The sequence below is a fragment of the Nyctibius grandis genome, chromosome 15 (assembly GCF_013368605.1).
Source record: "Nyctibius grandis isolate bNycGra1 chromosome 15, bNycGra1.pri, whole genome shotgun sequence".
Lineage (NCBI taxonomy): Eukaryota > Metazoa > Chordata > Aves > Nyctibiiformes > Nyctibiidae > Nyctibius > Nyctibius grandis.
In genome coordinates this window covers 1838752-1852590 of record NC_090672.1, presented here as the reverse complement: position 1 = coordinate 1852590, position 13839 = coordinate 1838752, and positions in this window count along the sequence as shown.

Here is a 13839-nt window from a genome sequence, read left to right as displayed (position 1 = left end):
TCTCACATGGGGCTTCTCCCACTCTTGAGCTCAGGATAGAGTTGGGAAGAATAGAAGGAAGGGGCATGCATGACACAGCCCAGCAAAAGTGACAGAGCCAGAGTGGGATGAGATCTCCTACAGTCTCAGTGGTGCTCAGTGCTGGGAGGAGAGATGATTTTTGGTTCTGGCCAAGGCAGGAACGTGGTTTGGCCCATCCACGAAAACACAAGGCCCATTGCCTGGGACAGGTTTGCATGTATTTGGTACTGTTCTCCCACACCCCTCTGTCTGCTGTCTGCCAGTGTCATGAACAATATCTGCTGGCCATTCACAGAGACACGGGACTAGACATTGCTAGTCTTAAGGAGACATTTGCAACTGATTTTTCTTCTCTAGGCACTGGCCACTGGTGTCCCTGCATTAGCACCTCCATACCAGTCTGTGGGAATAGCTACATGAAGGCTTGTACTAGACCACCTATTCTAGCACAACATTTTGCTATTCACTCTTCACTGCAAAGGTGGCACTAAGCACTCCTCTTCTTGCTTTCCTCTCCCAGCTCAACAGAGACTGTGTTTTATTTTTTTCCCCTTGTTTAACCAAGTAAGAGAGTCAGGTGCAGTCACCACTTGTGCTTGTTAGGGATGGGAAGCCATCCTTCCGTCCTGCAGTAAGACTATGTGCATTAATGATTCCCTAGCTAGTTCAGGGCATGTTCTGCATAATGAAATCAAGTTGTTGGGATGCTCGGTGTACACATGCACACACAATTTCATTAGCTCTCAGGCATAAAATGGCAACATGCCCTCAAAAATACAAAACTTGGAACCTTAAAAATGTGAAGGAAACTTTCAGTTCCACGTTAAGAAATCCTCAGATGTTTGGATCGTGCTTCCTTGCTGTTCATGGCCAAAGGGATGCATCGCACCCCACTTTCAACAGCTTCTGGCCCTTGGGATGACTCTGGGACCCTAGAGAAATCCTCTTCAGCCTTTCTGGAACCAGCAGGACGAGTGGATCTGGGCTGAGCACAGTCGTTTGCCCAGGGTTTCAGATGCCTTTGGAAAGCCTGCTGTGGGAGAAGAGGGAGATAGGGGTGAGCTGAGATGCCAAGAACCCCAACATGTTGGTACAGGGCCTCCACAAAGACAGACCATCCCGACACCACACATGTTATCTCCTGCATGTATTCCCATCATGGGAGTTAAATGCCAGAGGTCTGTCCAAACCTGGGGGAGCCAGATGGCCAGCACTGCAATAGGTGTGCAGGTCAGGGCCCTGAATGAACTCTCGTGTCCTCTCCCAGAGGTCTGCCTGCTGTCCTCAAGGTCAGCTCTGACTTATGGTGCAGCTATATGAACTTGAACCAGGCCCCTGGGAAAACAGCTGTGTGAAAAGTCTCTGAGAGCAGCCTCATAGGCTGCTCCCCACTTTGGGAGCTGCATTTAAGCTCAGTCCCTTTGCGCACGGCCCTCACCTGGGCTATGTTTCTGGGTACTGCTCACCTGGCTTCCAAGCTTTACCCCAGACCTGCTTTACCACTATGGACTTGTCTGGCAATCACTGGGCTCTTGGCTGGCCCCAGTTCCTGTCACCAGGTCTGCTCTTTTGCCTGGTTTTGGCACTGTGGGACTCCACCCTCCCTGGTGAGGACATGATCCTGCGTGCCCAGTTGTCACCTTCAGCATCCCTTTCCCTGAGGAGCAGCCGTCTCTGCTGTCCCTGACAGTGCCCACTCTGTTCACAGATGGCAGAAGGGAGGAAGAGGAGGTTGTGTGCTTGCTCCCAGCTGGCAGGGCGGGAGGAGGGGGAGGATGCAGATTTTCCGCAGCTTTTCCGCAGCTTTTCCACAGCTTTGCCCCAGATTGTAGGTTACCCCAGTTCAGGCAGCTGCAAGGGAGACTGGGAAGAAATGTGCCTCCTCCCATCTGCCTGGGGGAAACCTCGCAGCCATCACAGTGGGTGTTTTTTGCGGATGGACTGTTTGCTGTGCCGTCCTTGCCAGCGCCAGTTTGGAAGCAGTCCTCTGCACAGATTTCTCGTGGGAAAGCCTCCCGCATGCCGAATGAGGCAGGGTCCTGGGGAAAATGCGTACAGCAGTGATCTGAAATGCCACGGAGACCCTTGCCAGGCTGCCTGCCCATGGCAGTGCGCAGCCTGACATAGCTCTGTTTGGCTTGTTTGTGAGAGGTGACTTTGCAGACATCTTTGACTCTTTTAATACAACTTTCTTTGTGCATAATAACAAATAGCATGAGAGTGAGGTAAACATTAACTCAGTTACAGTATTTATGACCATTATTTACAGCAGCTCTGCAAAGCCACAAGGAGACAGCATGTGTGACAGATGCATAGCGCTTTCCGCTGTGCTTTGTCAACAGTAAACTTACTTTTGAATTATGTGTTTTTCCTGCAAGAGAGCGAGCGATTCATATTCATTTCAGTCCACGTTAACCTTTGGTGGCCTCTGCCCAGAATGCACATGGGAGACTGCAGCTGGCAATTGTGTCCTTTTCCTGAAGCGAAGCTGTGGTTAATTAGTCCAAAGTTACCTCCCTGTCCTACTTTGGAAGTGACATTTACTCCTTGAGTCTCTTTGGCTGCTGATCTTTAGCTCTAATTAATTTCCTTGCTGCTCACAATGGCCTTTGCTCCATGCAGTGGCTGCTGGCTTCCATTGTTGGGGGGAGCCTTTGCCACCCACTGAGCCCTTCCTGCACAGCGAAGACGCAGCGATCCTCTCTCCTTCCAATAACAAATGTGCTATTAATTGGCCTGACTCCCTCTGCCCCTTCCAAAAGATGCTTTTTTGCTGTCTGCAAAGCTTGAAGCAATGGCAAATGTTAACGTACAATTGATGAATCAATGGGAGTTTCCTCCAGGATGCTGCTTAGACATGAACAGCTACTGCTGGCTAACAGAGTCAGGCAGCGGCCATCAAGCACAGGAGACTCGCTTACACCTCCTGATCTGCCAGAGAAATGCCTAAAAATCGTTAATCATGAATACTTCTAATTGCTGAATGCATCAGAGCAAAGCAGTCACGACCACTTTGATGCTACACATCTCAGGAGGTAGGAGAACTAAGGGGCTGACAAGAAAAATCCCTTGTAGTACAGGGCAGACCCTGGAGAGGATCCCAGACCTTCAGAAGTCGAATCGAGTGATTCATCCAGAAGCATGTGCTGCCTGCCTTTAAAGCTCTCTGCAGTGTTTGGTGCTGTTATCGTGTCCTGAAGATAAAAAGCAGGGAAATCAAATTTCCAACGAAGGGAAATGAATGTTCCTCCTCTAAAAGAGCCTAAGCTCCCTGCATCAAAGCCATCAGTACTTACTTTACTCTCTGTGGATGTGCTCTCTGCCATGCACACTTGGCCCTCTATTCAGCTGTCTTGCAGGTGTGTGGGTTTACATTTTGTAGATGGTTGGAGGTATTTTATGGGGAGGGAGAGGGAATCTCACACAAATTTTGAGCAGGGGATGAATGAAAGCATCCACTAAATCATCTGTAAGGCAGGAGGGAAGTGTGCAGCAAACGCTCGCACAGATCTACGGGGTTGTCATGCTCCACTATGGTGAACACATCATGTGTTTACTTAAGTAACTGTTATGCCTTTGTTTCTGTGGGCTGCATCGTTAAGTCTCTGCTGCCTCTCTTAGAAACTCCTGGATTTCCAGCTGCCTTGTGCCTGCAGAGTGTGTAAAGGCAGGGAGGAGCGAGCCCCGTGTAAGGAGCATGCCTGAGCCTTAATTACCTCCCAGACATCACAGCCCTGCTTAGTGGGGAGTTGTGCAATCAGCTTAGATACCTCCTAACGAAGGAAGGGAGCATGCATGGGTAGCAGGAGCAGGGGGTCATCTCCTCCAGCACAGCCTCCCTAGGTAGGAGGAGCCCTTGTGGGGCCAAGCCAGACAGCTTGCCCACGGACACCCACCCATGTGCAGAGGCCATCTCCTTCTGCAGGATTTGAGGGCAAATCCATGAAAAAAATGAATACTTAGAACAGGGTATAGAAAGGATTTAATCATCCAGATCTGAATATCTGCTCTCATGAGACCCCCCCTGCAGTGCTGCGTCCAGCTCTGGGGCCCCCAACAGAAGAAGGACATGGAGCTGTTGGAGCGAGTCCAGAGGAGGCCACGAAGATGCTCAGAGGGCTGGAGCACCTCTGCTCTGGAGACAGGCTGAGAGAGCTGGGGCTGTTCAGCCTGGAGAAGAGACGGCTCCGGGGAGAACTTCTAGCACCTTCCAGTGCCTGAAGGGGCTACAGGAAAGCGGGAGAGGGGCTTTTTACAAGGGCGTGGAGTGATATGATGAGGGGGAATGGTTTTAAACTGAAAGAAGGGAGATTGAGATGAGATATTAGGAAGAAATTCTTTCCTGTGAGGGTGGTGAGACACTGGCCCAGGTTGCCCAGAGAAGCTGTGTCTGCCCCCTCCCTGGCAGTGTTTAAGGCCAGGTTGGATGGGGCTGGGAGCAACCTGGTCTGGTGGAAGGTGTCCCTGCCTGTGGCAGGGGGAGTTGGAACTAGATGATCTTTAAGGTCCCTCCCGACCCAAACCAGTCTGTGATTCTATGATTCTATGATATCACAAGTCTAAGCAGACAAATGCCCAAATGCTCTACTCGACATTTGGGGTTCCCTGTGAATCAGGTGTAGACAGGCAAATGATTTGAAGAGCTTGATAATTTGGTTAATTAATAAGGTGACTAACACAGACCTGTACACAGCGTGAAAATGCTGTGCCTGGCACAGATTTTCTGCTTTGGGAAGCTGGACCTCTGTCTGGGGTGTCTAGCTGGGTGTCAGGACTGCTTGTGAGCATGCTCATCTCCATGTCGCTCAGGACGGGTCCAGGGAAGGGGCTCTGCAGCGATGAGACCCCCCATCTCATGCAGGTTTCATCCTGTCACAGGAATGCCCAGTGGTGACCCAGTCTTCCCTGAGTCTCAGCTCTGCCTGTGTCTCCTCAGGTAAATGGAAGCTCTCAGATAAAAATGGAAAACTGTTCAGCGAAGTTTTTGTTCTCTAAAAACTACGCTTTCAGGTCTCTTGAAATTAGTCAGAAATACAGGTCAGGTTTTTCAAACAACTCTGTCAACAAAAAAAAAACCCCAAAACACCCGAACACAAAAAAAAAAGACGAAGAGGAAAACTTAAAACTTAAAATATGTTAAATATTTTGATTAAGACCAAATGCTTTTCCTCTTGAAATTTTCCTAAATTAACTCTTTAAAGATCTCTTTAAAGCCCAAGCCAAAAATTTAAAAAAAAATAAAAACCCACCACATTTCTGGAGATTTCAGGTTCAAATGGCCTGAAATTTGGGCATAGGGATAGAAGGATCTTTTTCAACAGTCAGCAGACCAAAACCACTCCACTTACAGCTGTACTGCCAAATAAAATTCATATTACCCTGTGCATTTCCCCCCTGGAGATGCATCCTGCAGCCCAGGCCTGGATCCCTTTGCAGAGCTACCGTGCTGGGTGGTGGCTGGGGCTCCAAGTCCTTCACATCCCATGTTTCCTCTTGTGTAGCTATGGCTTCCAGGAGGTACCATCACACATCAGACGGACATTGGCATTAGCCTGGTTTAGCAATATTTAATCTGAATTTCTGCAAGTGAAAAATTCTGCAAAATGAACTTTTATCCCAGCAGAGTTCCTTGAGACAGGACGCAGCCATCCTGCTGGAGATGCTCCGTCGCAGCATCTCAGCCAGCTGCCTCTGGGGGACATCAGGTTTGCCCCTCTCCTCTGCCCTCATCCTCCCCCACTCCACTGAGAACCCCTGGTTACTTCTGGGAGGGAGCAGCTGAGGTGCAGAAGGGCAGATCACTTCTGAGACAGGACTCTGCAGTCTTTGTGCCACATCTAGAGAAAACCTGTCCTGTGATGTTGCTTACCTCTTTCCAAGGACAAAACCTTCCACCTTTTGCTGTCATGTGCACTGGAGGAGTTGTGGCTCCCCTGCTTCCTTCCACCACCCGTTGCTTCCCCACATTTCGGGATGGTCTCTGGAGGTGTCAGGAGGAGCATCATATCCATAGCTACCGTATGGATATCAAGGATGGACAGCAAAACCTCCCCTATGAGAAACCCTTCAAGCAAAGGGATTAAATGTAAGGTGGGAGCTCCTTGCAGCCACTCCTGTCCCCACTTATCATTCACCATCTCCAGCCCTGTCCACCACAGGTAGCTGCATAGCCACGCTGTGATGCAGGGCTGGAGCAGGGGGCCAAGCCTCCTGGCAGTGTGAAGCTGAAGCTCCCCAAGCCATGGCAGACGTGGGTTTCTCCCTCTGCACGCTCCTGCAGCGAGGAGGAGACAGGCAGGCTCCATTGTGCTGACTCCCACACCGCCGAGCCAGCCTGCAGCCATTCTTTTTATTGCTGATGCTGCTTCCTATGGAAACAATTTCGTGCTAATAAGCTCCATTTATAATAGTAAGAAATGGTTCGGTGGAATAATTGTCACTAAATACCATTCATGGCTTTGTTGCTTTTCCTGCATGTTGCTAATTATTCTGCATCTGAAATAGCACCCAGAGAAAGCACTGAATGCCAGTGAATAGGGTTCTCAGCACTCAAAGAGGCTGAGGCAGGGTATGATTAGAAATATCAAGACCCTAATCCACTAGACAATGCCTTCCTTACTGTATGTGCTTCTACAAAATCACAGCCTTTGCAAGCGCTGGGGAAAAGCAGCACCCTCCAGCGAACCTCAGGCTCCCAGCAACAATTTATGAGCAAGCTCCTGTCAAAGGGGCAGTGTTGCGTGATGCAAGATGATTATGTGGACAAACTGACCCTCCAACAAATGATAGAGCCGGGGCAGTGGGAATGAGGAGGGAGGGTTTTCTGTGTCAAGGGTTACAGAATCACAGAATCAACCAGGTTGGAAGAGACCTCAGGGATCATCGAGTCCAACCATTGCCCTGACACCACCCTGTCAACTAGACCAGGGCACTAAGTGCCATGTCCAGTCTTTTCTTAAACACCTCCAGAGATGGTGACTCCACCACCTCCCTGGGCAGCCCATTCCAATGGCTAATGACCCTTTCTGAAAAGAAATGCTTCCTAATGTCCAACCTGAACCTCCCCTGGCCAAGCCTGAGGCTGTGTCCTCTTGTCCTATCGCTAGTTGCCTGGGAGAAGAGGCCAACTCCCACTTCACTACAACCTCCCTTCAGGTCTCACAGGAAGGGGCAGTATGGTTCAGATCCCTTAATCCTGCAGAGGTGCATGGTGAAGAGTCCCAGGCAGGAACAGATCCACAGTCCTTGGTGCCACATGGTTGCTCTGAACTGATGTCCTTTTCCAAAACCCACTTGGCAGCACAACAGTGTGCTCTGCAAGCTATGCAGACAGATGCTGGCTCTCCAAGTTAGAGACAGCAGGATAACATCAGCTCCCTGTTGCTTAGAAAACGTGTGGTGAGCATCCAGGCATGCTCTCCTAACCCTGCCTCCTGGAGAAAGGCAGCCTTAGCTGCTGGGAAATCTAATCCATTACTGATCCATTAGCAGTAGCTTGACCTCAGAGACTTTACTGACAGCATCAGGTCTGCAGCTGGACTCTTGACCACATTCTATCTCAGAAGTTGAAATTTCCATGTGCATGAGGTTGCCATCAAAGAGAAAGCAGTACACTTTGCCCTACGTAACTTCATAACGCAATGCCGCTCTGTAGCACAAAATACTGATTTGGTTTGACTGACCTACCAATGAGCTGATCAAAGCAAAGATGGGTAGTTACAGTGCAAGTTAAGGCTACCAGCTTGAATCTGTGCCAGTGGGAAATACACTGGCCAGTTGTGTTATTCTTGAAATTCCTTCCAGTGGTGGGACCAGCTAGTTGTGCAAAACAAATACAGAAAGGAAAAAAAAAAGAGGGAACACTGGTGTGTCTTATATCCAGGCTCTGTAGCTCTGTTGGTCCTAAAATCCAATGGCAAAGGTGTGATTGCCTTATGACTGATACAACATCATACCTTGTATGTCAAGCTGAATGGCACTGTTACAAGCATACCACTCATTTTTTTTTGGCTTTTTAATTTCCTTTCCATGTAGCAGACTGAAATGTCTTTTCATTGTTCCACCCCAGAACTATGGTCAATCACTCTCCCCATGTGTAACAACTTAGCTACAAAAGAGAAGGTTGCACTGAAGGAAACCAAACAGTTGTAACACACCTTTTTACGCACCAGCCACACCAAGTTCCAGCTAAATATTGTCAATCCACTCTATTGAACTGTTTTCCTCGATTACTCTAGCTGCTTTGGAAAGCTCTAACAAGCCTGCGTGAAGACTTGCAGGGCTTTGCCTAGATGAAGCATCATGAGCTAAGGAGTGCCTGACCGTTGGTGACCACTGGTAAAGAGCTCCAGAAAGCCCCAGCACCATCACCCAATGTTAAAAACAGCCCAGAGCACCTTGCATAAGCCAGGCACCCTGAATTCCTCTCTTTCAGCAGCATCACTCTGTGATAGCAGAGCAATTCTGGAAAGCCTCCTGGGGGATGATGCTACTATGTCCAGCAGTTGTAGTCCTGAAGTTCCTGGTCTGGCTATTGCTCTCTGTGGCAGAGCCTGTCTGCAAGGCTGAGTCTGAGCTGTGTCCAGGTGGGAAGAGATCCAGACAAGCATCAGGTAGCAAAGTCTGCTCACTCCCGATAAGGGCAATGCAAGGTCCCTACTGTCACTGCCCAGCAGGTACAGCTCCTCCCCCTGCCTGCAAATCAAGGAAAACAGGTGATTACCTGAGATATGAACTGTGACCATGTCCCTGAACTCCAACCCCTGACTGCTCATGTACATTCAATATATTTTTTTTTTTTCTAATTTAGCAGCTGGACACAAGCAGAGGCGTTGTGGTCTCTGAGAGTGCTTTGGCTTTTCACTGGGGACTTGCTTCAAAGTAAGATTAGACAAAAGAGATTTAGCTAAGTACCACGAAGCAGATGCATACCCTATTAAGGGCTATAAGAAGTGAAAAAGATCACTGTGATTTTCCCTATGCTGGCATTTTTAACAGCAGAAGTGTTTGTTCAGAGGAAAATATAAATTGCAAGTAAGCTGTGTGAAGTTGCTGTAAACTTTTAAATTATAACCTTTAAAAAGATTGTAAATTACTTCCTTTTGAATTAAGACTGGTGTTCCACTTTGCTTAATGCATTTATCAATAGGCCACAATCAGTAGCTGTGTCACATGTTTTACTTAAAGGTATCACTTCATTTTCTCCGCAGGTGAGTTTTTTTTTGCAAACACACCACTTTTTAATCTTCAGTTTGCTGCATAGGGATTCTGGGCACTGAGTGATGGCATGAATGCAGGACAGTAAGGGACAAAGGACAGGCACCATGGCATGCAGAAAATAAGAGATTTTTAAAGTGATCTTTACCAGCTGGATTTCACTTCAGAGCAACTGCAATAGCTAAAGTCTTCTCATCATGTCTGTGGACACCTAATTACAGAACTTTCCCCAGGAAAACAGAAGCTGCTGCTTTAAAAACAGGAACTTGATGGGGACCTGTCTTCTTTGTGAAGTCAACACGAGCAGTGTGAGCTTGGCAGCGATGTTTTGCAAGAGTTTGAAGGAACATCGTCTTTACGGACTACCCACATGGATGTTTTTTGCCATTCTCCCTGGCTGTGATCTGCACTCCAGGCTTAAACAAATCCAAGGTCTCTAAATGACTGACGAAGCGGGCTGCACTGTGATCATGGGACTCTGAATCCTAGCTGGTTTCAAGAGCAGGTTATTGTTTATCTTTTCAATAGTGCCTGGTTGAAAAAGCACCCAAGTAAGCAGTAGAAAATACTGTGCAGTAAGAACAGGGCATGTCCAGCTCCTGTTGGCACTTGGGTATGTCTTGCATAAGCCCTGATTTGGGTGTAGAGTGTCTAAGACACTGGAAGGTGGAGGAGCGGGGGAAGACCAGGTGGTGTCAGGGCCCTGAACGTTCACCCAGCGTTTAGTTCAGCTGGCTGTGCCCAGGGGCAGCTTGCTGGTAGCTGTCTGAGAAGCTTAGACCCCTTCAAGAAAAAAATAGACCAGATTGGCTCCAAGACCTGAGCAGGGTCTCTCTCTCTTTCTTGCAGGAGCTGCGCTTAAGCTGAGACTCTTGTGACCCCAACTTGGCTGGTCCCAGTCCAACCTCGGACATTCCTTGTCACTGTGGACTTGCCTGGTAAACACTGGAGTGTGGCTGATCCTGGATACTCTTTCCAAACCTGATCCTGATCCTGACTTGCTGACTCAACTTCTTGACTTGTCCTTATACCCTGCTTATACCTATGGTCTTTTGTGGCAATCTGGACTCTTGGCTAAACCTGGCTACCACCATTGGACCTGCTTTGGTCACTTCTTGCTCAGTACTGTGGGAAAGACCCATGTGTTGGTGAAACCACTGCTCCTGTCAGCTTTGTTCAGCTCCTGCCTCTCCTTCTCCTGTGGAGCAGCCTGCCTTGCTGCCCTCTGGCAAACGGGGCCTTTAAACCCCAGTCAACACACAGATTGAGCTACGGATTTACCATGATCCATAAAATTCATCAAGAGATGCTGACCTGTGACAGGACCACCACCTGGGCTGGTCTATTGGGCGGTATTCACACCGAGCTTCAGTGTGCACTTATTGGTGAGGAAACAGATCACTTCGAAGTTGTAACCATATATCACTATGGTAACCTTATAATTGACATTTCTGGAGTATTATAGAGTCTGAAAGTCATAAACTTAATGAAAGTATGTTTTTATTGCACTTCAGCTTCATCTCTGATTAAATCAAATTTGCATAATGGAAAGTTATTACATTTCCATGTTTCTAATTTCCTTTTTTTTCCCCCTCATTTTACTTCTTTTGCCGAGTGTCTAAGGTTTTGTTTGTAGTGAAAGCTGTTGAAGGTAGCCTAAGCCGTGGCTTTTCTGAAAAATGTTTTTAATAATTTGTGTCAGAGGAGCCCAGGAAGTGAACCCCCGAGAAATGGGTACATTGTGGTTCTTTCAAACGTCTCGCTTTCTTCCCAGTAATGAAGGAACTGCAGCGCTCATACGTTATTAAGTGGTTGTTGCAAGAGAGAGGTGCTGGAAGCACTGTGAAAGGTAATTTATCAAGGAGAGATGAAGCGTACTGCTCTTCCCCAGCCTTGCCCTCGTGCCACCTTTGCAAAGCATTTTAAGCAGCGCGTATGTTTTTATTTTCAATAAACAAAAGCTCACATCTCTGCCAGCAAGTAAATGATAACGTGTTCCTTGCTGGATTGAGTGACAACTGTTCCTGAATGCAGGTTAAGCAGAACGGCCCCGGGAGAAGATTTGTTTTCCTTGTCGTTTCTGGGACAGTGGAACAAACTGTTCTCTGGGCAAAACAGACACTGCACAAGTCCTCGGTGTCAGAAAGTCAGATCAATGGATGGTCTTACTGTTGTTTTGTTTCACAGTGGGTCCCACACATTATTACAAGACGCAAGGTTGCCCTGTGTAGGCTGCCACAGTCTGAGGGCACCATTTTGAATGTGGGTTCTCCAAATGAAGTTGCAGAGTTTGTGTGGGTGAACGCAGAGAGCCCCAGCTCCATCCTGGGCTGTGACGACAGGGGTCGTTGCCTATCCTTTGTGGCTGATGCACTACGGTGGGATGGGGAGCAGGCGGTGTTCTTGTGGAGGCAGGTCTCCTCCACTGTGCAGCCCCTGATTCTCAAGGCGCTCACCTCCCAAATCGTGCCTCAAGCATTGCTGAACAGAGCCCTTTCTGAGCAGGAAGGAGCACCTCCAAACAACTGAGCAGCGCTGCTCCACGGGAAAGGACTGGAGGTGAAGAACAGCTCTCAGCTCCAGGAAGGACATTACTTACTGGTCTGTTAATGACCCAGGACTATGCAGTGCACCACCCAACAGACCTCTGACCTGGGACTTAGGGACCAGACATCCTGCACCCAGCCAGCACACTCCCATCGCTGGGTTGCCCCATCACATTTTCTGTTATCAGCACAGCGATGCTGTGAATTCTGCACTCTGTTCTGCACCGCATTTCAGCAGGACACGAGGAAGTGGGAGAAGGACATTTTGACCTTTCAGGACCTTGAGCTCAAGTCACGCTCATCCTTCCCAACCTCCAGCATATTGTTCCAAGGGCAGGAAGAAGCACCAGGAATAGGTGAGTTTGAAGGGAGAAGTAAAGCGTACCAAGCAACCAAGCACCATTGGCTCCTTAATTCTCACTAGTGTCTCACGCAAAGGAGAGCCCTGTCCCAGGGATGACCCGAAGAGTTGTGAGCTGTTGTCTTGAAACTTGGACCACATCATGTACGGCTCCACCTCACTGCCATGTTGTTGTCCTTCTGGGGCAATTTGACTTTGCTGCCTGGTGGACCCACCATGCAGCACAGAGCACAGTCAGTGAGTGCATTCACAGCAGCATGTCCCCACTCCTGCTGCAGCACAACTTCTCACAAGTTTTCCCGTGGAAAACTTCACCTCTAGAGAACTTAACTGAGCCCTTTGCTCTAGGGTTAAATGCAATTAGCAGGTTAAATGCCTGGGAGGTAGCAAGAAATGCATGTCTGGAGCTGCCCAAGTCAATGAATTGCCCTCAGTCAGTGGCACTTGGTCCTCAGTGATGCCCAAGCCTGAGCAGCTAAGCTGAGGTCTTGTGCTCTGACATGTGGCCTGGCAAATGCTGTCATTTCTGCCACAGTCAAATGCCTCCTGACAGGTCCTTATTTGCTGTCACCAGAGGCGAGGCCCTTTTAATGGCCTCTTGGAGAAAACTGCTCTCCCTGAAGAGAAAAGCTGCGGGAGGTCCCCTGGGAGTCCCAGAATTGTCACTCTGCCACTGTTTCATTAACCCAGGGCATGTTGGTTTCCATGCATATGCAAATGAACTTGGGCTTTGTGCAGGCATTTGGGAGCCTGATGTCTTTCAGGCCAAAACAAGACAAACATCATACCTGCCTCAACTTGTCTGTGCAGGTGTCTTCCCAAGCATGCGTGGCTACTAGAGGGTGGCCGGTCCTGTGTGTCCTGGCTTGGTGACGTTTGGTCCCTTTCCTGAGGACAACATAGCAAGTTCACAACCTGTTCCTTCAGATCCTGTCTCTGTATGAGGACAAGGAAAAAGCGAGAGCAACACTGCCAACCACCCCGTGCCAGTTCTTGGAGGGAAGTGACACTCTCTCCTGCATGGGGACAGAGAGGTCTCACTGTGGCCACCTCCTGCAGGTTGGGCCATCTGCCCCAGCATTGCCCAGCCGTGTTTCCAGACCTGCCTACAAACTGGCAGAGGCTGAGGGGTCCCTGGCTATCTCCTCTGCTCTTGGGCGAACAGCTGCAAACTGTGTTCACTACCCAAATTTCCTACCCTGCATACTCTCCTTTCTCCTCATGCTGCTCTCCTCCCCATTTGTCCTCTCCACAAATACTGAAATATACTTTTGCTAGGAGCAGTCTTTATGGTTTTTGCCATTCTCCTGCAAAATACCTTCCTATAGGTGATAGTTGCTCACCAGAGAGTTGTGGGATGAGCTGCTCAGGGCAAGGTCTCAGCCCTTGGACATGTTAATTTTTCAATCCTTCACCCCAGTGGAAACTACAGACATTCAGAGTTTGACAGTTTATCTGGAATACAGCCATGTATTTTTGTATTCCTCAGATGTATTTTTGTGTTGCTTGGTGAAAAGAAAGCTTCTTTGAGTTTTCTTTATATTTTTTTTCCTCAGAAAACAGACAATATCTGTTAAAAAAAATGCAGCTGAAAATCCAATTTTTCTTTTCTTGATGGAATAATTTTGACAGCCCTCATCATGAAGCAATAAAAGCAGCTCTCCAGGGATTATGGGTAGTGGGGCTAGCACCACT